Raw genomic sequence first — 27,812 nt, forward strand, 5'->3', positions numbered from 1 at the left:
ACGAGAGAAAAGGGGCGGGTGGGAGGGACGAGGCGAACCGCCTCTCCTCGCCGCCTCCCGGGCGGGCGCACGCACGACTCCCGGGGTCGTTCACACCAACTCGGCCGCCACCGCGGCTGCAGCACATTCACTCTTTTATTGGTTCCCTCCCGGGGCCCCCTCTCCAGTGAAGTGAGAAGCGGCGACTGGGGACTCCAAAAGCTCCCGCGTGGGGCTCTCGCCGCGGCCCCACGCGCCTGCGTGGCCGGCCCTCCAGCCCGAGCTAGCCCTGCCCCTTTCTCCACCCAGATCCTCCCCGCAAGGCTCCTCCTCGTCACCCCCACTGGCGGGAGGCTCCGCCCACTCTCCCCGCTGCTCCAGCCTCCTCCTCCTCCAGCCCCGCTCCCTTCTTCCTCTTCTTTCACCTTCGTTTTTTGTTTTTTGGTTTTTTTTTTCCCTTTCTGGAAAGCCCCCCCGGGACAAGGACGACTTTTGGAAGATTGCCCAAAACGATAGCTAGAGTGCGCTCTGGTCTGGGCAAGGGAAATGGAGGAGAAAGGCGACAGGAGGAGTCGATGGCTTGGGCCAGTGGTGCCTGGAGGCGCCTGGCACCCACTAGATCGCTAGCCAAGCGGGCGGTGCCAAGAGCTGTCAGGCAAAGATCTGGTCAGCTGGAGAGACTTCTGGGGACACTTGAGAGGTAGAACAGGTTTGGCGAGCGCTGGCAGCCTGGGTTGCCACTAAAGATCTATTGCCCGCGTGCACGGTGCGTGAGCTGAATTGGAATGGGAGGGCCTGTTGAAGAGCCGGGGGTTGGGAGGGGGGTGTTTAGGAAGCAGAGTTCCACTCTGAGGCCGCGCCACCGCCGCCGTCGACATTAATGTCAATGGGGAGACACGTGTCCCGCGGTGCGATTATGAAAAGTGATCCAGAAAAAATGAAAGGGGAGAGGCTAGAAGGTAAGAAATACGCACACATGGGCTGCTCAGAGATTGAGGGGGCTGGGGTGTCTTTCGTGGATCAGGACTGACAGGCTGGCTGACTCTGAGAACCTAGACGAGAGACCCCCAGGCTAGTGCAACCCTCTACAGCGCCATCCTTAAACCCCGCAAAGGAGAAAGCTAATGCCCTTTTCCTTGCCGCCCGGATGCAAGACTGGATGGAAGGCATCCAACCTGATGAAATACGGTGTAGAAGAATGGTTTGGGCAGAAAGAGCCCTGCGTACTAAAGCTGCAAGACCAAAGAGGTCCCAGGGCTGTCTGCCACCCCTCCTTCCTGCCTGGTCCCCTTTCTTACTGGACTGGTGGCTGGCTCCCTTGGACCACAATGAACACTACTGCAGCGCCCCCTGCTGTGGGGAAGCTACAGGGCATGGAAAACCAGGCCTTCGTGCAGGGCTGACTTGTCCCCTCCTGGTAGAGTTGCACCTGACCTGCTAGCTCTTCAAAGGTACGAAAAGAAACTGGAGCCCTCGGGAGTGTGGCAGCGACCTGAAAAGTTTGAATGCCCGCAGAGCAAAGATGTTTGACTTTGCAAGGAAATCTTTTAGACACTGTATAAAAGTGTTCTATCTCCAACAGGCAAATTTGGATTTGACCAAAACATTATACCCATGTAGGAAATTCTCAAATAATACATTAAAGATGGTGATTTCTATTTTGCATGTTCCCCTATATACTGTGGGGTGGTTTTGTTGTTGTTGTTGTTGTTTTTAAATCCTATCAGTTGGTCCATTCGGATCCTCTCTGTCTCTCTCCTGGAATTATATATTGATGTTGAATCCTGGGGTCCCGGGGGAGGAATACACACTTGAGTCTGATACCTGGGTTTGAACATCAACTCAGCTGTTCGTTATTTGGGTAAGCTGGGGCCAATCACCCTCCTCATACCTCATCTTTATAAATATCCTTTTGGTTCGATGAGTTACCATATAAAGCATCTAGAAGGAAAAGTGCCACAAGAAGTTAGCTGTTATGATTTCCAGCGTCTTCTTTTACTTCTTACCTAAAACCTGGACATTCACCTCCCAAATAAATACCACCACACCCATACTGCTCCAATGTTAGTCCAAGTTATTATCTCCTGCAAGAACTAATCTAATGGCCTTGTAAATGGTCTCATTTCTACACCTACAGCCCCTACTCCAAGCATTTACTTGGGGTAACCGACAAGCAGCTTGAAATTCAATCTCTCCACTCAAGCGTGGTATTATAGTTACTTCTTGGTGCACATAGAATAAAAACTCTCATTCTGGCTCACTTGGCCCTCCCCATCTTCACAATGTGTTCGTCTATGTACCATAGACACATCTTCTCTGGAACCTTGCTTTCTCTTCTTCCTGGAAATGTCTTCTCCCCAGACATTCTTTGACTACGTTCCACTATCAGGTACTTTTTTTTTTTCACATGCTATTACTTCAAACTTTCTATCTAGTACTTTATCACACACACACACACACACACACACACACACACACACACACACACACACTCCTTTATCTACCATCCGATATTACTTCCTTCTTCGTACACACTTGTATCTTAATTTGTATCTTAGTACCCACTTGTATCTTAAATTACCACTTGAATTGAAGCTAGGAAACTTGTCTACATGGTGCCCAGTCCATGTAGCATCTGAACATGTAAAAGAAACCTAAAAACAAATGCTGATAGCAAATCAGCAATATGAGTATTTACGTGGAATTATTAAAAAAAAAAAACCCTGAAAATCCACAAATACTCATCAGGAAGAAGAAACTGATATGATGTCTGTGTTAAAAATGACAGGGGCTTATTGAAAGCAGGAGGGATGGAGTAGGTTGACATTTTTTAAGTACATCACTTCCTCAGGAAGATCCACGGTGGGAAATCACGTAACGACAGCTTTTTTTCCTAAAATTTATTGACTTAAAAATGCTTGAGAGCTTTGGGTTCAGAGTGCTAAAATCTTGTGAGCATTTCTCCATTCCAAAGCTCCAGTAGTCTTAAAAAACATGCCTGTCTTCCTCCACCACCACCCCAATTCCACTGAACTGAAAGCCTCGGGAACTGAGATATGCCATAAAAAGGTACATCTCCTGATTCTTAATAAATGGAAGACTGGGACATCCTGCTGTTTGAAAAAAGAATCCAGTTACTCATAACAAAAGTTCTATTGTACTTTAACGTGGGTCTCTGTATCCTCACAGTGCATTAAGGTATGAGCTCTGGCGATTGGCCTCCAAGGGCTGAGAAGCAGCCAACGCTTGCATTTTCTACCTTCCTCGAACAACTAGAGAGAGAAAATCGGATTAAACATGTCATCACTATCCCTGAAGGTCATTTAAGATCACAGAGCCCTTTTTAGGTTTATTAAGATGCATTTACCCAGGGTGCGTGAGACTGTTGCAGTCTCAGTTCTGAATTTATAGATCATTTATTTAAGGCTACTGGAGTTCTCCACAGTTGAAAAAAAAATTAGGCTGGTTGGCTTAAGCTTTCTACCTTAGACACAAGATTGGCCAAAAAAGTGCTAAGCCCTTATTTTCCTGAGTAGGTCCCACACATCTGCTACCTCACCACTTCCTCAATGAATTTCATTTTATAGTCGACCAGACCTAGCCTACATTTGTTCTGCATTCCCGGTCCTTTGTTGTATAATTCATACCTTTGCGGTGCCAGTTCCTCGGGGTAAAGATTTCCTTATTTGCCTAAGACATTTTTAGTTTATTGTGCAATCCCATCTTCCCTTTGGGTGTTGCATAAATATTAACTAAAAATCCACATCTGGTGTTAGTCGTCGTTTCTATTTGTCCTAATATAACTTCTCTTTGAACAATTCATTTGGAAAGTGTGCCAAGGGTGAAATGTGGCACATAAATTCTCTTTGCACTACATACACAGAATGCTTTGTAAAATGCCCGCAGATTTGGTTATTTATGAACAGAAGATTTGCACCTCTTCCTTACTCTCTCAATTCGACAGTTGCAGCAGGCTAAAGGAATTACAGCCCCCACATGTTTTCTGTAGAGGTAGACAGGGGTCTCCCGCTAAAATCTTAACAGATTGACTAGGTAGCAGAAACACACTGGTCCAGCAGGTGAACTACCTGTTCAGGGAGGACAGAACAGAGCTCTCTGCTGGGAGACTCACAAGCTCTAGGTTTTGCTCAGGGAGAACACTGCAGGAGAAAAATAGCTTAGCATGGATGAAATGTGGGTCAGGGAATAGAAAGCGGCACACAGGCTGCGTGGTTAACTAATGACAGCAAAAGCATTGGCTATACACATGGTACCATGAGATGTCGCCCAGCCTATCCTACAGCATTGCCCTGCAGACGTGACAGCGTGTAACCCTGCTCCATCCTCCGACTCGGGATCCATTAGGAATATAATTAGGACAGTGCAACCACAGAAAATAATCCTGTCTCCTCTGTCACAAAAGCAAGGCTGTTAAGAACCAGCTGCCACCAAAATAATGATCACTTCAAGAATTTCACCCTTCTCCCAGCCTCCATTTCGGAGAAAGTGGGGGTGGGGAAGAAGAGGAGGAGAGTATAAATTTCATGTTAATAACCAGCTAGGGAAAACTACAGAGATGCTGAAGGTACTCATAGGATTCAGAAGCTATCTAGAAAAGCCAGGACAGACAACCTCCTTCATAGACTCTCTCCAAATGCATTCACATGCACTGGTATAAACAGTGATAAATAGTACAATAACAGCTTGAGAATTGCTTAGAATCTTGGCTAACAGTTTCAATCAGTCTTGATTTCAGTGAAATAAAGAATTAAGGCTACAGGGAAAATTCGTTTGAATGAGAATGTTTAGATTAAGGTTAATCATGAGTTTTGCCTATGATACTCAGCCCAGTATGGACCTTTGCAGGCAACGTTTTTGCAGCTTTCTACAATGAAGAATTTGCATTTGTGCTGTCTAGTAAGGTAGCTATTGAGATATTCACCATCCAGATCTCAACAACACGGAGCCATTGAGCCGTTGATATCTGGATAGAACAGATTGTAGAATTAAACTTTTAGTTTGCTTTCGACAACTCTAAGTGGTCTTACACAGTTACAAATTCACACACAGTCTTCTACCATTTTTAGTTTTCTTATATTTCTTCTTAGTGACTGTGACTAAGGGCTACTCTTTTAGATGGAACAGCCTAGGCTGTGAAGGCCTCCAGGCTGTAGACTTCCCTCCTATGTATCTTAGCAGGAGGCTCACATGAAGGCCAGTTACCAACATTCTCTCACTGGTCAAAGCTTAGTCATGAGTCATTTCCTCTGACCGGCAGGGATTCTGCATAACTTGCTTTTATTTATAAAATCGCATCCAACTACTGAGTATTTTTAGTTATGAGACATTGTCCTGAGCACCTTATGTTTATTATCTCACTAATCCAAGAGAGCTACATAAGGAAATAGAGTCACACATGGATTTAGTCAATGGCCCATGGCCTTGCAGCCTCTGAGTAGTGACACTAACATTTGTGAGTCACAAAGTCTCTGAGTTCATTATTCATCAGTGCAATACAATCATATTGTTCATTCTCCCATTCAGGTGGTCACAACTTTCTTATGAATCAAGGGAAGGAACTCTTGAAAGCCAAGATTCTCCAAGTATATCAATATTCTACCTCTTCTACATTTCCTCAGTTCATTTTAGATAAAGTATTATGAATGTCCTTTTGTTTGTTTGGTTGGTTGATTTGGTTTTTCAAGACAGAGTTTATTTGTGTAATAACTCTAACTGTCCTGGAACTTGCTTTGTAGACCAGGCTGGCCTAGAACTCACAGAGATCTGCCTGCCTCTGTCTCCCAAGTGCTGGGATTAAAGGCATGTGCCACGATGCCTGGCATGAATGTCTTTTTGGGTTTTTTTTTATGAATGTCTTTTTTAAAAGTCACTTTTGTGTCATTGTCTCCAAATATAATACAGAAACTTGAAGAGACTATACATAATCCCATAATCCACGCTACCTCTAAAAGCTTTATGTTATCATTATGTATAAAAAATTATAAATTTGTACCTAAGACATGTCCAATCAAACTATTATGGATTAACTGCAAATTGATAAATTATTATTATTTATATTATTAGAAATGATAAAATCGCTGGGCGGTGGTGGCGCACGCCTTTAATCCCAGCACCCGGGAGGCAGAGCCAGGAGGATCTCTGTGAGTTTAGGCTAGCCTGGGCTACCAAGTGAGTTCCAGGAAAGTCACAAAGCTACACAGAGAAACCCTGTCTCAAAAAACCAAAAAAAAAAAAAAAAAAGAAATGCCAAAATCATATTTTCACCCATTAAGCTGATTATAAGCAACAGAAAAAAAATCAATGTATTTAAAACTTTTACAATAGATTTATTAAGTTCCCTATTTAAAAATTAAATGTTCTAATTTATAAAACTCTCACTTAGTGTATCAAGTAAGTGACTTCATACTTACAGTCTTAAATGTACTTCCATTGTGTTGTGTTTATCCAAACACTTTCATCTTTTTGGCCCGGTTCACCCTATTGCTTTTGCAAATTTTTAAGTACAGAAGTATTTAAAACTTAACTTATGAAGCAAAATCATCTTCATATATGTTTTGAAGACCTGTTCCAAAATATACAAGTTAATGAAATAGGTTGTGTACAATGAAAGATGTGAAGCAAAGATCTTAATTTTCTTGGCACTGGGTTGCAGAAAATCAGACCTTGGGTTGAAGGGAACAAAAGGTGAAGAAGACACTGAGTTTGTCATTCAAAGCTAAGCACCACTGAAGAACCCGGGACCCAGCGCTCTCTTCTTTCCATGGTCTTTGTTAATCCCTGCCAGTGCTGGCCATAATGCTTATCACTCATTGCCAGTGAAGACTGGGCCAAGTGTCTCCTCTGATTTATATTGTGAACCTGGTACAACAGACAGCCACTAATCTCTTTGTCACTGCAGATGAATTCACATGTAGTGGTCTCAATGAGAATGATTCCTATAGACACTGTCTTAGTTAGGGTCTCCATTGCTGTGAAGAGACACCATGACCATGGCAACTCTTCTAAAGGAAAACATTTAATTGGGGCTGGCCTAGAGTTTTAGAGTTTTAGGCCATTATCATCACAGTGGGACATGGCAGCTTGCAGGCAGACATGGTGATGCAGAAGGAGCTGAGAGTTCTATATATTGACCCACAAGCAGCAGGAGACTGTAGATCACACTGGGTGTAGCTTGAGCATTTAAGACATCAAAGCCCACCTTCATGGTGACACACTTCCTCTGACAAGGCCACACCTCCTAATAGTGCCACTCTCTACAGGCCAAACATTCAAACACATGAACCTATGGGTCTATTCCTACTCAAAGCACTACAGGCCCATAGGTTTAAATACTTCTCCCCATTTGGTAGAACTATTTGGGAAGGATTAGGAAGTATGCCTTGTTGGAGGAGGTGCATCATGGGGCAAGCTTGAAGGCTTCAAAAGCCTCATTCCCAGTACATCTTTCTGCTTCCTGAAGTGGATCAAGATGTGAGCTCTCAGGTATTCCTGCTGAAATACCTTTGCTCTGTAGTCATGGATTCTGATCCTCTGAAACCATAAGCCAAATTAAATGCTTTCTTTAATAAGTTAGCTTGATCATGGTGTCTTGTCACAGCAATAGAAAGGTAACTAGTAGATGGCATTTTCTAGAACTTTATACAAATGGAAATAACACAAAATGCATTTTTTCCTCTTGATTGGCTTATTTTAGCCTATGTAATTATTTGAGATCCAAGGATAGAAATATTATAGAAATGATAGTGAATTCATTCTGATAATATGAGGATTCTCTAGTTCTGCCAGCACATGGATTGCCACTGTTGAATTTTTTTTTCTTCCAATCTAATATGGAGAGGCAAGCACTGGTGGTGCCATTTGTCACAGATTGCCATCTTGGACTATCTTATGGATTTTTTGCATATATATCTATGCATATATGTATAGATATATAGATATATATATGTAGTCTCATTGTATAGCCAAGACTGCCTTCTAGCTTGAGATGCACTGGATTTCATATCTTTATTTCTGACAAGTATCCTATCCTGTAGCTGCAACACAGTTCCTTTAGCCAACTGTTGAACATTATAATTTCAGCCTTCCGCTACTATAAACAACAATGCTATGAACATTTGTAGAAATCTTTGTACAGACATATGCTTTCTTATCTCCTGGGTAAATATGTAGGAGTGGGGTGGCTGGGATATTTAGTCAGCAGTATTTAATGTTTTCAGAAACTGCTAAACTGTTTTCCTAAGTAGACCATTTTACGTTCTCACAAGCATCTGTAATTTAATTTTAGACTTAGACTTTCTAGTACATGTATCATAGCATTGCACTATAGTTTCAATTCTCATTAAATAATACATAGGATGTTTAGCATCTTGTGTCAATATTTAATCTACACATTTTCTTTGGTGATATGTCCATTCAAATCATTAACATGTATTTCTCTTGGGGATTTTTTGTGACCTGTTTACAATAACACAGACCTATTAGCTCACTGATCTTAATACACCATGATTCATCATGGTTTTTAACTCAAGATCTCCCTAGATTTGAGTTAGAGTTTAGACACCCTAGCGCTTATACCAGAGATCTAGAGAAGAACCCATTTCTAAACTCATTCACTTTGATGGCAGAATTCGGTTCTCATGATTGGACAACTGTGGTCTCCATCTCCATGCTTCTCAGATCTTAATGGCTGACCACATCCTTCCTTACATGACCATTTCCATATAAAATCTGCAATGACACATGGGGTCCTTAAGATAAACATATCCCTGAACATCTTGACTATAGATTAGTGCTGCTGCCAACCTGGGTTAGGGAAGCTCCTTTCTGTAGTAGGCAGCAGTGAAGGCAGTAACTCATACCAAGCCGAAGCACAGAGAATAAGTACCTGTTAAGTGCTAGTCCCTAAATGGACATCTACATCACACCCCTCCAAAGGCTCTGGAAACATCACAGAAGAGGGGACAAAAAGAAAGTTACAACCTGACAGATGGGGAGTGGGCGACGCTCTGAAACACGGGCTTCTGAGTAAAACATGACAGTTGCACCCCGAAACTCACAGAAGTGGTGACTATCTACTCAACACTGGGCCCATCAACATTCTTTTCATAAGGCCCTATCCTTCCCTGGAGAACTCTAGATAGTTAATGGGTGCTAAAAGAAGGGAAGTCATAATCCCCCAATGTAGCCACTGGGAAGCATGGAGGCCAGCCGTGAAATTCAGTGAGTCACACACACACAAAGAACAGGCATGAAAATAAGTAGGGGACTTGCGTAAAACAGGGAGTTTGGGTATAGGAGTGGGAGAGTGGTAAGAGAAGATAAATAGAGAATATGATCAAAGTTTAGTACATATGTAGAAATTGTGAAAGAATAAATCATAAGAGAAAAAGAGAATACTTGAGGCTTCTTCCACCCCTGAAAAAAATGTCTTCGTTTAATTTATTGGTCATCATGATGGTGACCAGATGCCCTTTCTTTCTTTCTTTCTTTCTTTCTTTCTTTCTTTCTTTCTTTCTTTCTTTCTTTCTTTTTTGAGACAGCGTCTCTCTATATAGCCTTGGCTGTCTTGAAACTTACTATGTAGAACACACTCACCTTGAACTCACAGAGATCCACCTGCCTCTGCCTCCCAAGTGCTGGGATTAATATTGTTGCTTTTTGGTACTTGGTTTTCTTTCTTTTTTTTTTTTTTTTTTTTGGTTTTTCGAGACAGGGTTTCTCTGTGTAGCTTTGCGCCTTTCCTGGGACTCACTTGGTAGTCCAGGCTGGCCTCGAACTCACAGAGAGATCCACCTGCCTCTGCCTCCCGAGGGCTGGGATTAAAGGCGTGCGCCACCACCACCCGGCTTGATACTTTGGTTTTCTTTAAGACAAGGTTTCATGCAATGCAGACTGGCCTCAAGTGACTATGGTTTCTCAGCTCCAGCTGATATATATAATGCAACCCCTATACACCTAAAGCTCAGGAAACATGATAAAGGAGACAGTGAAATGTTTAGAACCAGAGGACCAGAAAGACTACTGCTCGATAGTATCCTCTTGATGGAATAGGGGCACTGAGCCTGTAAAATCTTACCAAAACAAGACCTGCATAACTACACCACCATCTGACATTCCAATGTGGGTAGGGGAATTTCACACGATCCTACCCTTATGAAGTTCTGCAAGCCATCAATCAATGGCTGCTGAGCTTAAAAGCAGAGAACCCGTTTTCTACAGGGAAGAATTCTCTGATAGGTTATTCAATCCCAAGTGGTCAGCCCTAAATACAAGAACATACAAATAAAATTAAATGGAGTCAGTAGATTACATAGAGGTGTGTGTGTGTGTGTGTGTGTGTGTGTGTGTGTGTGTGTGTGTGTGTGTAACAATAACCAGATTTTCTTTGGCTGATGGGGAGGGGCTCTCTCTGCATGTTCTGCTCTTACCAAATGGATGGGCTAGACCTCTGACCCTCAGTGGACCCCACACCTTCCCAATACATTAAATGAAAATGTTCTCAGTGTTGCTATCTTCAAGAGACTATGATATTGTCAAAGGGCTGGGTTTGGGGATGTAAGAAACGCTGTTAATATGTGGGACTTTGGTCTCTGGAGGACTCTGGGTCAGGTTGAGAAGAGAAGTTACTGCCAGCTGGCTATGAAGACAGCCTCTCCACCAATGAACGGGGTAATCATTGCAGGGAAAGCTGAGGAGAAACCACTAGACTTGCCCCTGTCCCCTCTTCCTCGGTCTTGTGGCCCATCATCCCAATGCAGCTCTTCTAGGGTTAAAGAAGAGATCATAAATTTGAAAGGGAGTTGGGGGAGACACAGGAGGAGTAGGAGGGGGAGACTGAAGGATGGAAATGATGTTAAGTACAGGACTCATGTATAAAAGTTTTGTAAAACTTAAAAAAAATTGACTTGAGAAATAAATGCTAGCTTACAGGTATCCAAGCGTTTGGAAAACTTTTAAAATGATAGGAATACTAGAGGAATGGTAATAAGTTCACAAAGATCAAATGAAGACTCTCTTATTCTGCCAGCACAGGAACTACCACTGTTGAAAGATTTTTATCTTAATCTAGTACGAAGAGAAAAGCAGGATGGTGTCATTAGCCACCGACAGTCATCAAGGGCTACCTTATGAACCAGTTACATTGAGAAAAATTAGCCTTTTGCCTTCAGACCAGATATAGAGATTAAAGAATATAATGCACATATAAAGATACAGCACTTACATTTCTTATCTGTTTGCCTGATTCAGGTTGTCTCTTAAAATATGCTTTATAACAGTAACACCAGATAACAAAGAAAGAAAATATGGTTATCTATGCCTGGGAAGCTTGCCAAGGTTCTGGAAACAATTATTCAGCAATATTAATTCAAAACATTAACAAAATAATGTTAATACTGTGCATAGTTTGGTTGTTGTTGCTGCCGCTGCTGTTGCCAATACTAGGGATTGAACCCAGGCTTTGGACATGCTAGGGAAATCCTTCATCACTGAACTGTATCTCCAGTCCTTGTTTTATTACCTTTTGTTTTTGCTTGAAATATATATTTGAGACTTTCATACATAAATATTGTATGTACATCATTTCCATCCTTTCCTTTCCCCCTCCAACTCTTCCAGTGCCCCCCTTCTCAAATTCACAACCTCTTCTTCAATCTTTGTTTTATACACACACACACACACACACACACACACACACACACACACACACACACACACACACTGTAGAGTCCATTTAGTGTTGTTTGTGTGTGTGTGTGTGTGTGTGTGTGTGTGTGTGTGTGTGTGTGTGTGTGTGTTTAGGACTGGTTGCTTGAATTGGATGCCCTTTCAGAGGGCTTGTCCCTAGAAGAGACTGATTCTCCCTCTCTGAGAAGCCATTAATTGCCTATGGTTCTTCATCTAGGGTAGAGTCTTGTGATAATTAACCCCATTCATGTTGACAAGTTAACCGATGTTTTCAGTGGACATGTCTTGTTTAGTTGATCATATTTCTGAGATTTAATGGGTACACAACTTCCCTACCATATATAGAAGACTCTTACCTTACAGCAAGTGTCTGTTCTTCTGGTTCTTACAATCTTTCTGCTTCATGTTCCCCAATGTTTCCTCGGCTTTGGATCTAGGGTTTTCATTGCAGATGTATTAACTGAGTTTAGGTACCCTACAGTCAGTTGTTTTCCATAATTTTAACAAGCTGTGGATTTCTGTAATGGTCTTTCAATTGGTGAATGGATAATGAAATTTTGGTACATATACACCCTGGAATTCTATTCAGCTGCAGAGATAATGAAATCATGACACTGTTTGTCTTTCTGAGTCTTGGTTACCTCACTTAACATATTTTCTAGTTCCACCCATTTACGTGTAAATGTCATATTTTGAATTAAGCATTACTATGTATAAGTGTATTTTTTAAAGTTATCATACCAAACATATTTTTAAACACATGCACAACAGTCTTCAGATTCAACACATATTTTAAGACGCTGACTGCTAAAGAATAATTTCTAGAGAACAGTGTATTTGTAAAGGAAGATTGAGTAGTTCTTTTCTGAAGGATATCGTCACAAAATAATAGGAAACTGCAGTGGAAGTCAAATTGTTTTCCCAAATATCATCAAAATACATCTTCCAACAAAGCATTTTCCTAAAAGAAGTCATTTCCTAACTTGAGTCAGCCACTGGATCTAAAATGTTATTTGAGGAAAGGAGTAAAAATGATTCCAACTTCTTATGGTTCACTTATTATTGCTCATTTTTAAAGCACAACATCTCCAAATCTAAATTACTACACAGCTCCTGTGTATATAAAGACAACATTGTTGATTTGGTAGTTAAGAATGGTAGCACATGCCTGTAAACTTAGCACTTGAGAAAATGAAATGGGAGGATTGCCAGGTTTCCAGACCAGCCAAGGCTACACAGTGAGAACTTGTCTCAAAAAATCAGAGGCCCACAAGGAAATATAGACTACTGGCATCCCTCTCGGTTGTCTATCAGAACTGGATGGTGAGACCCTATGACTGAAGACACTGTACACTCTGGAAACAGAAAATAGAGATATCACACTGGAAATGACCTAGAACCTTCTTCCCTGCTAGATAGATTTAGCTTCATAAAGCTATGCAAGGCAGGCTGCTTCAAAGAAAAGTCATCAGCTGTCTCACACTGTATCAACTTGCCAAGCAAGAAGTGCCTACCAGTACAATAATGGCATGATTGTTATGGGCATGGGGTAACAGATCTCTTTCTGATTGGATTTGAGTCCTGCTGTAAATCTGGTTATAAGCCCTGGCTGGTTATATACTGATGCTATTTTTCTAAACTAACAGGTTGTTGAACTGTCTTCTAAATATTTACATTTATATCCACAAGTTAGTCCTGCCATTTAACTTGGTCAGAAAGCTTCATGTAGTAGAAGGTAGCTGTTAATACTGAGATTCATAATTGCTTAAGGTGTTGAGAATAAGTGACTGTTGAATATTCAGCCCTAAAGAGAACATTTACATCACCTCTGTGGCCCTGGGATAGGCAAATATGTTTCCATTTTGGGTCCAAAGTTGATGGAACTGAAAATAATCAGGAGGTGTGGCCCTGTTGGAGGGATATGGTCTAACATGTTGGAGGAGGTGTGGCCTTGTTGGAGGAGGGTGTCACTGGGGGTGGGCAGGCCCAGTCTCTCTCTCTGCCTTCAGTTTACTGATCAAATGTGAACTCTCAACTACTCTGTTGGGAGATTTTTGCTGGCTGATAGAGGTCGCAGTCTGCCATAGCCTGGCAGCTTGCTTTCTAATCTTGGCAATGTGCAAACTTCCTCCCTCCCCAGCAAAGCTCCCTGTTCTCTACCTAGCCTTCTCTGGAGGATGTCCCTGACATGGAGACATCTGAAAGATGTCTCTAAACCACACAGACATATTTAGCTTGAACCCTGACATAGGCCCTGCTAGAAGGCTCCCTTGCTGCACATACTAGGAGCCTTATGATAGGAACGTGCTCCTTATTGTAAATTAGGTGATGCCCCTGTCACTGTCCACAGCCTTTATATTCCTCTTTCTTCCTGGAATAAAGTGGAGTTGTAACACTCTCCCCTGAGAGCTGTTTCTGGACTCACAAGCCTAAGGACCCTGCCCACTCATTTTGGCTCCTCCCCCCATTGTTGAGTGTTGTTAGAGTTTTTCTGCCTGGCCCACAGTCAGGGCAACTCTCTCTCACCCGCCAGTCCCAAGCCGCTCAAACCCGATCAAGTAAACACAGAGACTTATTTTGGTTACAAACTGTATGGCCGTGGCAGGCTTCTTGTTAACTGTTCTTACAGCGTAAATTAATCCATTTCTATTAATCTATACCTTGCCACGTGGCTTGTGGCTTACCGGTACTTTACATCTTCCTTGTCCTGATGGCGGCTGGCAGTGTCTCCCCTCCCAGCTTCCTGTTCTCTCAATTTTCCTCTCTGTTAGTCCCGCCTATACTTCCTGCCTGGCCACTGCCAATCAGTGATTTATTCATTGACCAATCAGCAACACATTTGACATACAGACCATCCCACAGCAGTTGAGTCACCAGGAAGAAGCTTGGAGCAAACTGCACTTCTCCAGCACGCTGTGTGCCTATTAACACACTTCCCACCATGATGGTCATGAACAAGCCCCCTGAAACTGTGAACGAGCCCCATTTAAATCTGAACCTTTCTAAGTTGCCTTGGTCACAGTGTCTTCTCACAACAATAGACTAGTGACTAAGACAACCTTCTTTAAGGCTTGGAGAACATCACAGAAAAAGGGGCAGGAAGAATGGAATTGCCAGCAGCTTGGAGGGGTGGGGAGTTTGAACAAACAAATGAAACAAAACCTCAGACAATATGATGATTTAGGTTCTTGACGGCCCGTGAGTGGCTTTTAAAACATTCACAGTATAAGCATAAGGTCCTGTGTTAGGATCCCCAGGTCCCACATAAGAAGCCTGGTGGGATGTTGTAGGCCCTGGAGCTTGCTCTTTAGCTAGTCTTGCTGAATTGGTAAGAGACTTTGTTGCTTGCTAGATAAGAAAAAAAAAAAAAAAGAAACAAAGAAAGAATACGTAAGGTGAATAATGATAGAAGAAGAAAACCAATGCAAACTTTGATTTACACATGCACATACAGCTACACACACACATGCTCACACACATGCACACACACACACACACACACACCACGAAAGTTATTGACAAACAGAGCGATGAGAGGTGTGAATATGATCACAAGCACAGGTCTGTGAAGCTAGAGATGTGGTGGGCAGCGCAGAGGTGTGAACAAGAACAACCTATAAGCATATACATGTATGAAAATGTCACAATAAGGACCACTGGTCTGTATTCGAGCCAATAATTGAAAACAACAACAAGCCCCAGTAAGAACATGGGTAACATACCAGGAACTACACCCCTCTTCCTTAAACCATCAGCTGTCAAAGCTCTTCAACTAGGGGAGGGGTCTCATGAACCCCTCTCCCCACCCATACTGGAAAGTTTACTGGCTTGATCTTGTGGAAGCTTTTTTTTTTTTTTTCAGCTGCTGTGAGTTCACATTACATCTAGAAGACAGCATCTCTTGACCCTCCTCCCAAACATCTGGCTCTTATCTTCCTTCTGCACCCCTTCCCTAATGTTCCCGGAGGTGGTGACAGAGATGTACCTTTTGGGGATGAGCACTCAGGTCACTTATTCTCAGCTTATAAGACTCTGAATTAATAGCTGCCTGCTGAGTAAGAGGAACAGTAAGATGAATCTGTGGATATAAACACAGACATTGGGAAGGCATGTTGGCAACATGTTCATTATCAAGAAAATAATAGTAGCAGATTTTCCCACTAGGACCTATGACCTCCCTAGCCATGGGCTTTTTTTACCATGTTTACAGTATTACACATTAACTTCCTCTCTCGAAATGGGAGTTTGGTATTGTAGCATGTATGGCCCACGGCAGTGTTAAGACCACTGATGATTGCTCTCCTAACAACCTACATAGGCCCTTTGGCACAGTGAACGCCAGCTGGTAGATGGAATCTCTCCGTTTATTATCAGCTAGAGTTCTCTGTAGCCTGTGTCCAAAGACCACAGTGCCTTCAGAAACTGCATCTTACTATCTCCTTAAGGTGGGCATCCAAGAGAAATATTAATGGCCTGTGTTGTCACAGGGGTCTCTGGAGCCTCCTTAACCAATACGTTATAGAGAGGTGTCCCACTCCTGATACTGAGATTTCTGGTTAATAATCTTGTCTTCTGGAAGAAGCATTGTCCACCACAGTTTCAAGGAAATTGAGATGCATCGTTTATTTTTTTCAAAATTAACATTACCTGTCCTTCCACTTGAAATTCATAACAAAAACTTATATAACTATCTCATGCAAAATTTTTCCATGAATAGAAGGTCAAAATATCATCACAGTAAAAGTGAAATTAAACTTCATCCATATATTTGACCCAAGTCATTTTTTCAGAAATCCATATGTGCATTTAAAAGATTTTTCCTACCATAGCCCCATTATAATATTGTTCAGCCATGTCTACCTGAGTGCTACTCACCTATAATCTCTAATGCCCTTTCCATATACAAAGATTAATCCCTAACCCAAGCTAAAAGCAATTCTCATCATGCAAGTGGAGAGGATCAGGGTCCACCTGCTTCTTGTCACTCCTGTATTGCCTGCTGAATCATGGCATTCCTCTCACACTCGTTGCATTAGTTGGGTGTATGCATATATCCATACATCTGCTTTGTTTTCTCTATTTCAATAGGCATCTGGATGTAGAGCACTGCTCTGCACCCAAGCCCTCTTGGCTGGATACCTAGCAGCCCAGCCTGCTGAGTTTTCCCAGGGCTGTCTATGGAGGCTGAGCTCTGTTACCTGGACCATCTCACTACTTGAAGAGGCCCTGCTGTATATAATTTCAAACCACGGTTCCCCTAGTCTCTTGACTTTAGCATAGCCTGGTGCCTGTGGACTTCTTTGGCTCGGTGCCCATCCAGCAGATTGAATTTGCTTAGATTGCTGTAACTACTGGAAGCAAGCCCAAGTTCATTGCAAATCTTTGGATGCTGGCAGTTGGACTACAAGAGAATCTCTTCATGAAGTCACCCAACAACTGAGGTAGTTTTTCCTTCCACGGTAACTGCTTTTTCAGCACCCTCAGCAATATTATGCTGCTGTAGTCCCCTGGAGCCTTACTCCTTTATATGTTTCCTTTTATGAGTCTGTCGGTGCTCACAAATTTAGTATAGTCTTCTAAACTGGTGGACAAAGCAACTGAAGCACATTTTTAAATTTTTTTATCGGTAGGTTTAGTAATAAACTTCAGGGGTTCTTATTCTTCACATTGACTTATGCTTATAAAATTATTTAGTAATGTTTACTTGATTTTGATTAAAGTAGCTGTATTTGTTATTGCTTAGGTATATTTTCTAGATGAAGAAATACAACTGTGCTTAAAAATAAAGTAACTTAAGTGCTGAAACTTTTTACATAATTTTGTATGAAAATAAATTCAAATTTTGGGTTGGAGGTGGGTATATTGCAGTTGGTATGGTGCCCACTGAGAACACACAAGGCCTTGAATTTGACCCCCCAGCACTGCATCAACAAGGTGTGGTGACACATACCAACCAATCTGTCATCCTAGAAGTCAAAAGATGCCAGAGGATCAGAATTCCGAGATTCTCCTTCACTGCTCCATAGTAAGTTTCAACCCAGCCTGGGCTACATGAGCTCCACAGTAAAGAAAAAAGGAAAGAAGTGGGAGAGACGATGGGAGGGAGGAAAGGGAAGAAGGAAGGAAGGGATGATCGAACAAACGAAGGAAGGAAAGAACAAAGAAATGAAGGAAGGTTAAAGGAAAAGAAAAGAACGATGGATGGAAAGCAAGATACTAAAGAAATTCACATTTATATTTTAGATATCAATACCATATTTAGTTCTTTAAATCATTAGTATTACAAGAAGGCAAATTAATAAACACCTTGGTTCTAAGAACATATTTAATACGCTTTCTGAAAAATTATGTATGAAAAGAAATTTTATAGAAATTTTAATTGATGTGTTAAGAAAGTTTATTTGTCATGGTAGACGGAAAGATCAGTTTGTGAACTGAAAGACCGTAGCTCTCCATTGAATCCTTGCTTTGGATTCTCCACATGTTAGGGACAGGTTTATGCTCCATTTTATATTACAAGTGCTGAAAATGGGATATGGTCAAAACCACAAGTTAACACCTATTTTGTTCTTAGTCTGAATTGCTATTCTCAATCTTTGTCATTCGTGATGGTTTCATTTGAAAGTAAGATTAATATTTATATATACGGTTAATATTTATATGAGCTTCTGATTACCAACCAATAGGTAGTTTGAACTAGTATCTAAAAGGCGTCACAGAAATAATCTCTTCTTTTCTTCGTTCCTTCATAGACTATAGCATTTCACATGAGAAGACGGTTTCTCTTTGAGGCTACGTCTCCTGCATTTGAATTGGAGAAGTGCGGTGCCTGGTTGGGAGGGCTGTGGGAGGCTGATGTGTGTGTCACCATCTGTGAATCCTCATTTCTTGGCAGCTTTGTTGTCCAGCAGAGAAAAAACTCAAAAGACAACTGATATCTGTTTTTAATCATCATATTTTCCAGAGAAAGGAAGAAGCCCTCTTGTCATCTGTTGGCTCAGGATCCACTTTGCTTCTTGCTCCCTAAGATTCCGCTGAGATAAAAACGTTGAAAGACAACTTCATTCATTTCCTGCACCGGTCCTTCACGCAACACCTGCTCTATAAACACACTTTGTTCAAGCGGGATTGTTAGCTCTCCCATTCTCAAATGGTCTGCTTTAAAATTTTAAGTTGTAAAATAAAAATCCTTTAATCCCCTCATCATCCAATAACCCAGCTATCTCATCTATTCTGCTCTTTAGGTATCCTATATAAATCTAGTTTTATGAACAATGAAATTTCTTTTATACAAAATATATTTTTTTTAAAAAAAAAAAGTTGGCATTCTTTTATCTAGCTGTAGGTTCCCTGAAATAAACTGAAAACATGGTGATAAGATGAAGAGAATCAGAGGATGACTGGGGAGGAAGGTCCTTCAGGTGAGACAAAGCATCACTATGGAGTGATACATTTCTTTTTCCACAAAGGAGTGTGAGCCGCAGTTGTCTGGCTGTATTCCAAGTTGCAGGATGGTACCCTGCCTCCCTCACCCTGCAGCTTCAATTACATTCATTGCCCTCACAATTCCCCGTCAGGAATGATTGTGTTGATGAGCCGGTTAAGACAGCCCTTACCTCTGATGCCTGAGAGGCTTCATCAGAAGAGCCAGGCAACTTTTCTATCCATCACCAATGCAAAAGCTCAGCGCACAGCAAATAAATAAATGACATCACTTGGAAGGACTGCCACCTGCTCTGACTCTATTTTAACATACTCCATCACTCTGCTGCGGCTGAGCTAAGAATGTGAACGAGCCGACCTGATTATACTGATGCTGAGTGTTTAAGATGTCTCACACATTCCAGACCCTCTCGGCGATAACACAAAAGACCAGTTGCTTTTGTTACTTCTCTCATACGCACAAAGAACAGTACACGCTGAACACTTTTTGTTAGCGCAATGCTATTTCGCCTAAAACACAGTTCTTGCAGAGGAATACCAAAAACTCTTGCTTCCCAGTGGGTATGCTGATCACAAATGAATCTTGACCTTTTATTTTCTTTAGAGAATAAGATGATATATTTTCCATATCCAGACAGAGAAGGAAAAGGAACACTTGTTTTGCTCAGAGTTAAGCTACACATACTGCTGGACTTTTTCTGCAGTTCCAGTCTGAATACCAAGATTGTTTAGAGCGCAAACAGTCTGGAAGTACTCAAACGGATTGAAGAAAAATAAAGCAGATTTTCTTCACTCACGGTTAATTCCACAAATAGTGTTGGCACACACTAGGTGTATCGTGAGTGCTTGCTGGACTGAATAATGGTACTTACTGCCACGGGAGGTAGTTTAAATCAAAGTGTCAATTTAAACATCGACTTTTAAAAAAAGAAATGAAAAGAAAAATTTGGCTTCAATGATTAAGTTGAACTTAGTAGCATATGTTACATCGTTAACTCTATTAGGGAGTGATGAGTACCAACGGTGGAGAGAAGCGTACTAGTTCCTTATTTATACACACAATCTTCCTATTTTTATCCTTTTTTTGTTGTTGTTGTTTTTAGTAACTAAAATGGAAACATAAACCAGAGTGTGATGCATTCCTTTTCCCTACCACCAGATGCTGGAATAGAACCATAGCTCACAGGAAGGACGTTCAGAATTTCATATGCGATCAAGAAGCAGATGGAAAGCGCCCATGTGCTTCATGTCCTGCTGACTGCTTTAAAGCAAGTAAAAGTTCATCTACTTCTTTATGCTTTGGTTAATAAATAACAATTCCACTCAGAATGAATAAGAGGGGGCTTCGGAAAAGTGTGGTTCTCACAGGCATAAAATGACTTTGGGAGATTGGTCTCATTTAATCCCGGCAAACAAACTTTCATGGAAACAAGAAACATAACACAGCATATAGGGAAATATCTATAATAAACATCCCAGAGTTATTGTGTAATATGAAACCAGTTCACATATTCAGTCTACTGGATGTTCAGGAAACTGTACTAAATAATATTCCCGGGTGTGTGGGGTGCTTAATCTCTACCATCAACATGATAAGATTTAGAATCTACATGGAAATCGATTGTGAGGAATTACATACAGTAGGTTAGCTGAGGTTGGAAGACCCACCCTCATACATATGGATGCGACCTGACCATGGGCTGGAAAACTTGAATGAATAAAAATGGAAAAGCAAAGTTAACACAAGAAGTCATCATTCTCTGTTTCCTGACTATGGATGCACTATGACCATGGATCGCTTGTTCCTGCCCTCAGACCTTCCCTGACATGATGGACTGACTGTACTCCCTGAATATGCCAGAATAACCCCCACTTTCCCTTCAGTCGCTTTTGTCGGGTATTTTGTGTAGCAACAAGTAACTAACATTGTGAATAAAGTAAATAAGAAACACCATCATCCTCATCCTGAAGGGACATAGAAATGAGGTGACTGGCATGAACCCTGTGGGATTTTGCCACAGGTGGCACAGCTTAATCCCAGAATCTTAAAAAAAAAAAAAAAAAAAGGCACTTCATCCATAGTGTTTCAACAGGTGGCCACTAGCTACACAGGGAGTTCCAATGATATTCTTCAGGGGAATTAACAAATGCTGCTATCACAAAATGTTGTTGACGAGGCAGTTCATAAATAACAGAAATTTCTGTCACAGTTCTAGAAGCTAGGAAGTCCAGGTGGAAGGTCCCAGCAGAGTCATTCTCATACAAGGGTTTTCCATCTGATTCAGATAGTGCCTTCCTACTCCTCAGGGTTCTTTTTATAAGAACAGGAATCACATTCATAAGCCTCCATTCTCAAGACATAATTATGTTTTCCTAATTATTATTTACAAGAGCTCCATTTCCTAATGCTATCAACTTGGCTTGTAAAACATTCAGTCCATAGCAATAAGATTAATTAAGATTTATCATTTTGTCCCTTGGAATATTTTTTTCACTATTGTTTTCCTTTTCTTGAAAAGAGATTTTTTTTCCCCTTCACATGATATATCCTGATTATCCTGATTACAATTGCCCCTCCCTCCGCTCTACCCAGCTCCTCCCCACTTCCTCTCCCATCTGGATCCACCCCCTTTTTGTCTCTCATTAGAAAACAAACAGATTTCTAAGGGATAATAACAGCACATAATATAACAAGATTAAACAAAAGCTTACATATTGGAATTCTACAAGCAAATTCAAAGAAATCTAGCTGGAGTTTTGGGACATTTAGAGACAAAAATTTCATAATTAACAAATAGCTCCTCTCCTTCTCAAGGCTGGCTTGAGTGTACAGTGTTCCTTTGATTTGGAGATGGCTTTTCTCCCAGGTTTCAAGTATTGGCTTGATACTCAGTGTGGTTGTGTAGAGGGGTGGCATAGATCTTTGGGAGGTGGGGCCTCATAGAAGCTTCTCAGCTGATAAGGGCATGCCTTTGAAAATGATTACCATCTTCTCCTGGGACCCTGACAAATTTTATGAGAGTGAGTTTTTACAAAACCCTAACCCTGAACCCCCAACTCTTTCTCTTTCTGCCTTCCTGTTCATATGATTCCTTTCTTTTCTGTACGCTTCTGTCACAACAATTCACCAGGGGCTGATGCAGGAAAGGGGAGGCCCCCACCAGAGACCTACCATGTTGTTGGGACACTCAGGTCCTAAAAGTGGGAGCCTCACTAAATCTTTGTCTCTGTCTCAGTTGATTGCTGTCTACCCCTTTTTCCCACACACATGCACCCCTTCACTGGTTGTTACACCATACTAATGAAAACTAACTCACTCACATGTCTGTCATGCTTACTCAAATGAAATGGCACACATCATGCTTACCATGGTTGCTATAGACAATTCATTACACAAGCTCTTCCAAGCCTCTTCAGTTTGTCAGTCCTACTGTCTGTCATGACTGGGGACATAGAACCACACGAGTGCCCAAACTACTGAATCAAGTGTTGAACTTTCCAAAATCTGTCAAGTTTTTCCTAATATCTTGCCACTTTTTCTAGGTTTTTTTATTCAGTTAACTGAAAATGTTTGAGAACAGGCACCAATCCCATGAGTTTATATTAAAAATCTTTAAAATATCAAGCACATTTTCACCTCCAAGTTTAAACAGGAAGAGGGAGTTGTGTTCAGGAGTCCCACAAACTCTTGAGTTCAAAGAGACCAACTGTTGGGCTAGTTTCTCAGCTAGATCTAAGGGGAGATGGAAAATTACCAAAAAGAAAACACAAGATAGTATCTCATAATTGTTTATATACATTGCCCTCTTTTCTCTCTGAGGACTTAACCCACTGCTTTTTCTGGTCTATTTTTTTGTTGTTGTTGTTTCTGTTAATATAATAATTTAATTCTCACTCGCAGTCAGCCTCATAGAAATTCTGAGAGGATAATCTCACCAAGATTTGGGAAAACTAGAGAGCAGACAAGGAAATTAAGGCAGTATAGCACAGACTTGAAGTTCTTTCTGCTTAACATTTCCCAAGGAGTTGATGTTTAGGCGAAAAGAATGTTCTGCCTGGAATCAAGCCTTCCAAGTTACCATCCTGGCTCCCACAAGGACCTTGATGGAGTTGAACAACCTCTAACTTTGCTTGTCCGGAAATGGAGCTACTTGCTGACAGAGAGTTTTGGATGTTAAATGATATGATGAATGATGGGCTATTTTGTGAAACTGAAAGCACTTTGTAAATAAGCCTGATGGCCTCTCCATGCTTGGCTTCACAAATCACATATCCGAGGTAGTTGTTATATTTGTTGCTTACGACTTAAGTAAATGAGATGCTTAAATTAACCTTGGAAAATTAGCAAAAGAGAGTCCCTGGTGAGGAGAGTGAGGATCTCATTCCCAGTGAAAAAAGGTTGGAGAAGTGGTTCAGAACATCAGAGTGATAGAGACGGAAGCGGAAAGCAACAGATTTCCTCTGGAACAGATAAGGATGCTGTGGCTCTTAATAGAGTGAGCAAAGCGCTCAAAATGGTGTTCCATGCTCGCAGACTACCAAAAGAGACCATAGGAAATCTGTAGGCATGGCTGAACATCAATTAGGAACACACAGAGACTGAGTAGAGAGTCATCTATGAAGAACTGCTGCCCATTAAATTCAGATTTAAAAAAATCTAAGCATCTTGATGGAGTCGGTCGTAGACTACCAATGGGAAGAGCGTGGCACTCTGTTCCGAGACCACAGACAGAGCAAAATATAAACCCTAAATCAGGCTCCAAGATGAGGATGATAATAGGTAAACTCCAACATTTCCTTTTTTATCATATTTCCAGCATATACCAGGAACAGAGAAAATGTTAGAGTCCCAGGATAGTCATAAATAGGCTTCTATTTTCTTTAAAATTTCAGCCCAATTGAGAAACTGTAGACAGTAGCCAGAGAGGCACTGAAACAAGACCATTTTTCAGTTAGTAATAAGGCATGTTCACTTTCATTGTCCATTTGCTAAGTGCTCTTCAGAGATGTCGTATACCAGTTTCCCAATAATTCTATTACTATATTCATTTCACTAATGGACAAAGAGAAGAGGGGCAATTAGATGATAATTGAATGAAACAAAGACACATAGTAAGTGGCGGAACAGTAATTCAACTCAAGAATTCCAGCTCTACTCTGAGGTACACTGGAGAGCTAACTTAGCCTTGAATCCAGAAGAGGCCTCTGAATATGATGGCCCAGGTGTAGATTTTGGACCCATAAATATTAAGTTTGGACTTAAAAGCATACCATAGAAAATTACTGTTATCTTAAGTCCCACCAAACATGAAGCAAACAAAAGGCTAAACACCTGAGGAATGATTGACTGTTCATTAATAATCTCTGCAATACATACATCTTCCTGAACCAAGATTTAGAGAGGGGCTTTGGTCCTTTTGTATTCACTTTCTGACAGTGGGATGTAGGCGCCTCTAAGACAGGAACCTTCAGAACCACAGATGAGAATTAGTCCCTGCCTCTGGATCACCATGTGGAGAAATACTGACTTGAAGAAGTATATAACAACAACAACAACAAAGTAAACCTGATTATAAATGAGCCATCCTGTACATCAGAGGGCTAACAGCACTAATTACAGCTACTGTTTTCCAACGAAAACAGAGGAGTAAAGGTGGCCATGTTCCATGTAGACACTAAGCTCAACCTATCTGCCCAATAGAGAAGCATGGATTAAAATGAATCCTGATAAATGTTGCACCTCTTCATTTCACCAAGTGCATAAATTAGTTCTCATTCTAGGGGGATAAGTCAGGGAGGAGGGTATTTGGGAGGAGAGAGAGAGAGAGAGAGAGAGAGAGAGAGAGAGAGAGAGAGAGAGAGAGGGGAGAGCGCACAAAGAGAGCCTTTTATTCCATTTCGTAAGAGGGAGCAGTTTCTATTATGAGGCAGAAATGGGTTATTTTGAAAAGGTTGTTTATACTTCTGAAGGTATAATTGTTTGAGAGATGAGAAAATTGTGTTACAAAGAGGCTAAGCAACTTGTCTAAATTTCCTTCTATTTATGCTCCCACTTGTAAGACATAATTTGATTATGTGACAACCAAACAAAAGGTCTGAGGAGGAAAATGTGTCAAACGTGAACATAATTATGGAGATGTGAGCACATGTTCATTTACTAACAACCAAAACTGGGGAAGAAGCTTTCGAAACAAAAGCCCTTTGATGATAAAAGTGCAAAACAAAATACAATAGGTTCTCTCATTTTGTCTCCCTGCTGTAAACATTAATCACAGTTAAATGTTTATGAAATGCTTCTCTCTGAACAAAAGAACATCTAGAGTAAATGATAAGAAACCGTAGCTTGCTTTCCTGGTTTTGAGGAAGAAATCACATTGAAGTCCAGGTTTTCTATAAATTAGGAATTTTCAGGTTGTATTTTTATTGCCACACAGTTACTAACTCATACAAGGCTGATTTCCTAGACTTTCACAAACCATGTGTATATTCTTTGAGGTTTGAGTGTCTACAGACTCCCTTGGTAGTAACACTTTGCTTTCAGTTCCATAGAGTTTGAAAGTTGGAATATAAAACCAAGTAATTGGTATGGGGGTTGTCAATGATCATTCCTGTAGAAGGCCATTAGGCTAGATTCAGGCCTTTGGAAATGACAAAGACTTGAGTCTATTCTGGGGTCCTGAGAAACAGACTTACCATATCCGATATTCCTGAAAGAAGACAACAACAGAATGCCAGTGTAGACGTTTATGTCACAGGATTTAATTGTCTCATTCATACAATCTGTACACTTCTCCTCATGTGCCGCTGAACATGAGAATCTATACTGTTGTCTGAATTCATGTGTGAATATGTGTTGTAATCACAGATGACATAAGGGTGAAGACACGTGATCTCCCAGGAAGTATGCTTTTCTTGTTTGATGTCAGGACACCCCAGTAACATCTAATGCTACTGGGAAGCAGGAAATAGATAGGAGGAGAAAGGCTGGTGAACCTTTCCCTGCTGGTCTCAGTGGTCCTTTTCCTCTCACTATAACTTTTATCATTGAATACAAGCAGAGGATTTACAAATTTGCTCCCCCATTATCTTCCTTTCCGAATTTTAAACAATACATCTACCTGCTTACTCAACAATTCCATTTGGATGGTGCAAAGGCATCTCAGGATAAAGATATCACCCGAACCAATGCATCAATCTTTACCTTAAAGCCATGTCTCCTAGTTCTCTATGTCAGTCAATGGACCACATCCATCTGGCTAAATAAGACAGATCCCCATTACACCATCTCTCTTATCATCCTTAATTGATTTTTTTTCTCCAAACTCCACCAATTTAGCTTTAAAAAAAATTCTCACCAAGTCCTTCATACCAGACCATCAAATGATCAGCATTTCTCATCTGGTCAACTACACGATCCTTTAACTCATCTCCATACTTTGATTCTATAATTTCTTCATATACTAACCATAAAGGTGTATCAAAACTACACTTAGTCTTACCAGCTACAATTTCTCACTGTTGCTAGGCTAAAAGAATCCTTACCTCATTAATGCTATTTGAGGTTTCCTATGGTCTAAGTGGCCCTCTCCAATTTCATCTTCCTCCAAATCCCTCCATGTGAAATGCTTCAACTGCTTGGTGTTTCAGTGTCTCCAATCTCCTGTACTTCCTCCAGCCACAGCCTTCTCACATAACATCCCTCTTGTCTACCATGCTCTCCCAACCATCTTCTCCTCAGGAGCCAATTGGCCACTGCTTATCTCTCAGATATTGGTCTTTCTGTAGTCACATTAATAGTTAAAGTCAATTTCCCCCCACTAGGCATAGCCCATTCCTCCCATAAATGCATCGGTTGGAACAACAGTCTATTTTCAGATATCTTTGCATATTTGCTGTGATCTGCTTTGTGCTCCTCTAAAGAACTCCCCAATATCCAAAATCGCAAGAGACTGCCATGCAGTACCCCTTAGAACTAACCACAAAGGGAAATGTCATAGGATCTGCATGTGATTCTTGCCACAGGTATTTGTGGAAAAGCACAGGGCTTTGGGGACTAGTCCAGAGGCCTTTGGAAAACAAGGCAACATCGTGTTCCTTTTATATTATTCCCAAGTACATACTTTAAGAAAACTGAAACACAGATCTATACAGCAACCTTCGGCCTTGTCCTTTGTAGGGGGTTATCAAATTAGGTCGAAAATGTAAAACGTGGTACGTGTGTGGCATGGGTCAAGGGCTCTGTGCTCTGCTTCTGTGCCTACTCTTTTACCCCTTGAACCACAACCCCTGATGGAGTTACCTTTTTCTGCTCGGCAGTTCTATCACGGTCTCTCCCCTCCGTTTTGCATCTGTAGCCTGGAAATATTGCTATCTTCATTTCCATTTCAAATACAAGACTCTTTCTCCAAGGAAATGCTTACAAGCCCGTCTCACCAACCGCATGCTTCTCAGAGTACTGCCTTCCCATTGGGTGACAGCCAGGTTGCCTCTGTGATCTGAGTTAGATTTTTTTTCTTCCATCACAGAGTTGTAGGTCGCTTGTGTAGTGGTAGCAATTACTCATGGAGAGCCTGCTGCTGTCTGGCAAATAGAAGTTGTGGTAATCGGATTCTATTTATTGAGGAATGGAGGACCAGTGGCCAAAGCCACTAGGGGACTTTTTTCTGAATACAACAAGTTGGACT

At 41.2% G+C, this 27,812-nt stretch overlaps 1 long non-coding RNA gene across 3 annotated transcripts; it reads left to right on the forward strand.

The window, feature by feature from the left end:
* The first annotated feature begins 3 nt into the window (after positions 1-3).
* On the forward strand, positions 4-21,082 carry LOC128119743 (uncharacterized). Of its 3 annotated transcripts, XR_008221658.1 has the most exons (3): positions 4-745; positions 16,774-18,929; positions 19,025-21,082. It is a non-coding gene; the product is annotated as an uncharacterized LOC128119743 (long non-coding RNA). The 3 variants fall into 3 exon arrangements; XR_008221657.1 differs by having other exon boundaries at positions 62-745; positions 16,774-21,082; XR_008221659.1 differs by having other exon boundaries at positions 62-679; positions 16,774-21,082.
* Positions 21,083-27,812: the final 6,730 nt, after the last annotated feature.

This window comes from Peromyscus californicus, unplaced genomic scaffold, assembly GCF_007827085.1.
Source record: "Peromyscus californicus insignis strain IS unplaced genomic scaffold, ASM782708v3 Scaffold_24__1_contigs__length_46423439, whole genome shotgun sequence".
Classification (NCBI taxonomy): Eukaryota; Metazoa; Chordata; class Mammalia; order Rodentia; family Cricetidae; genus Peromyscus; species Peromyscus californicus.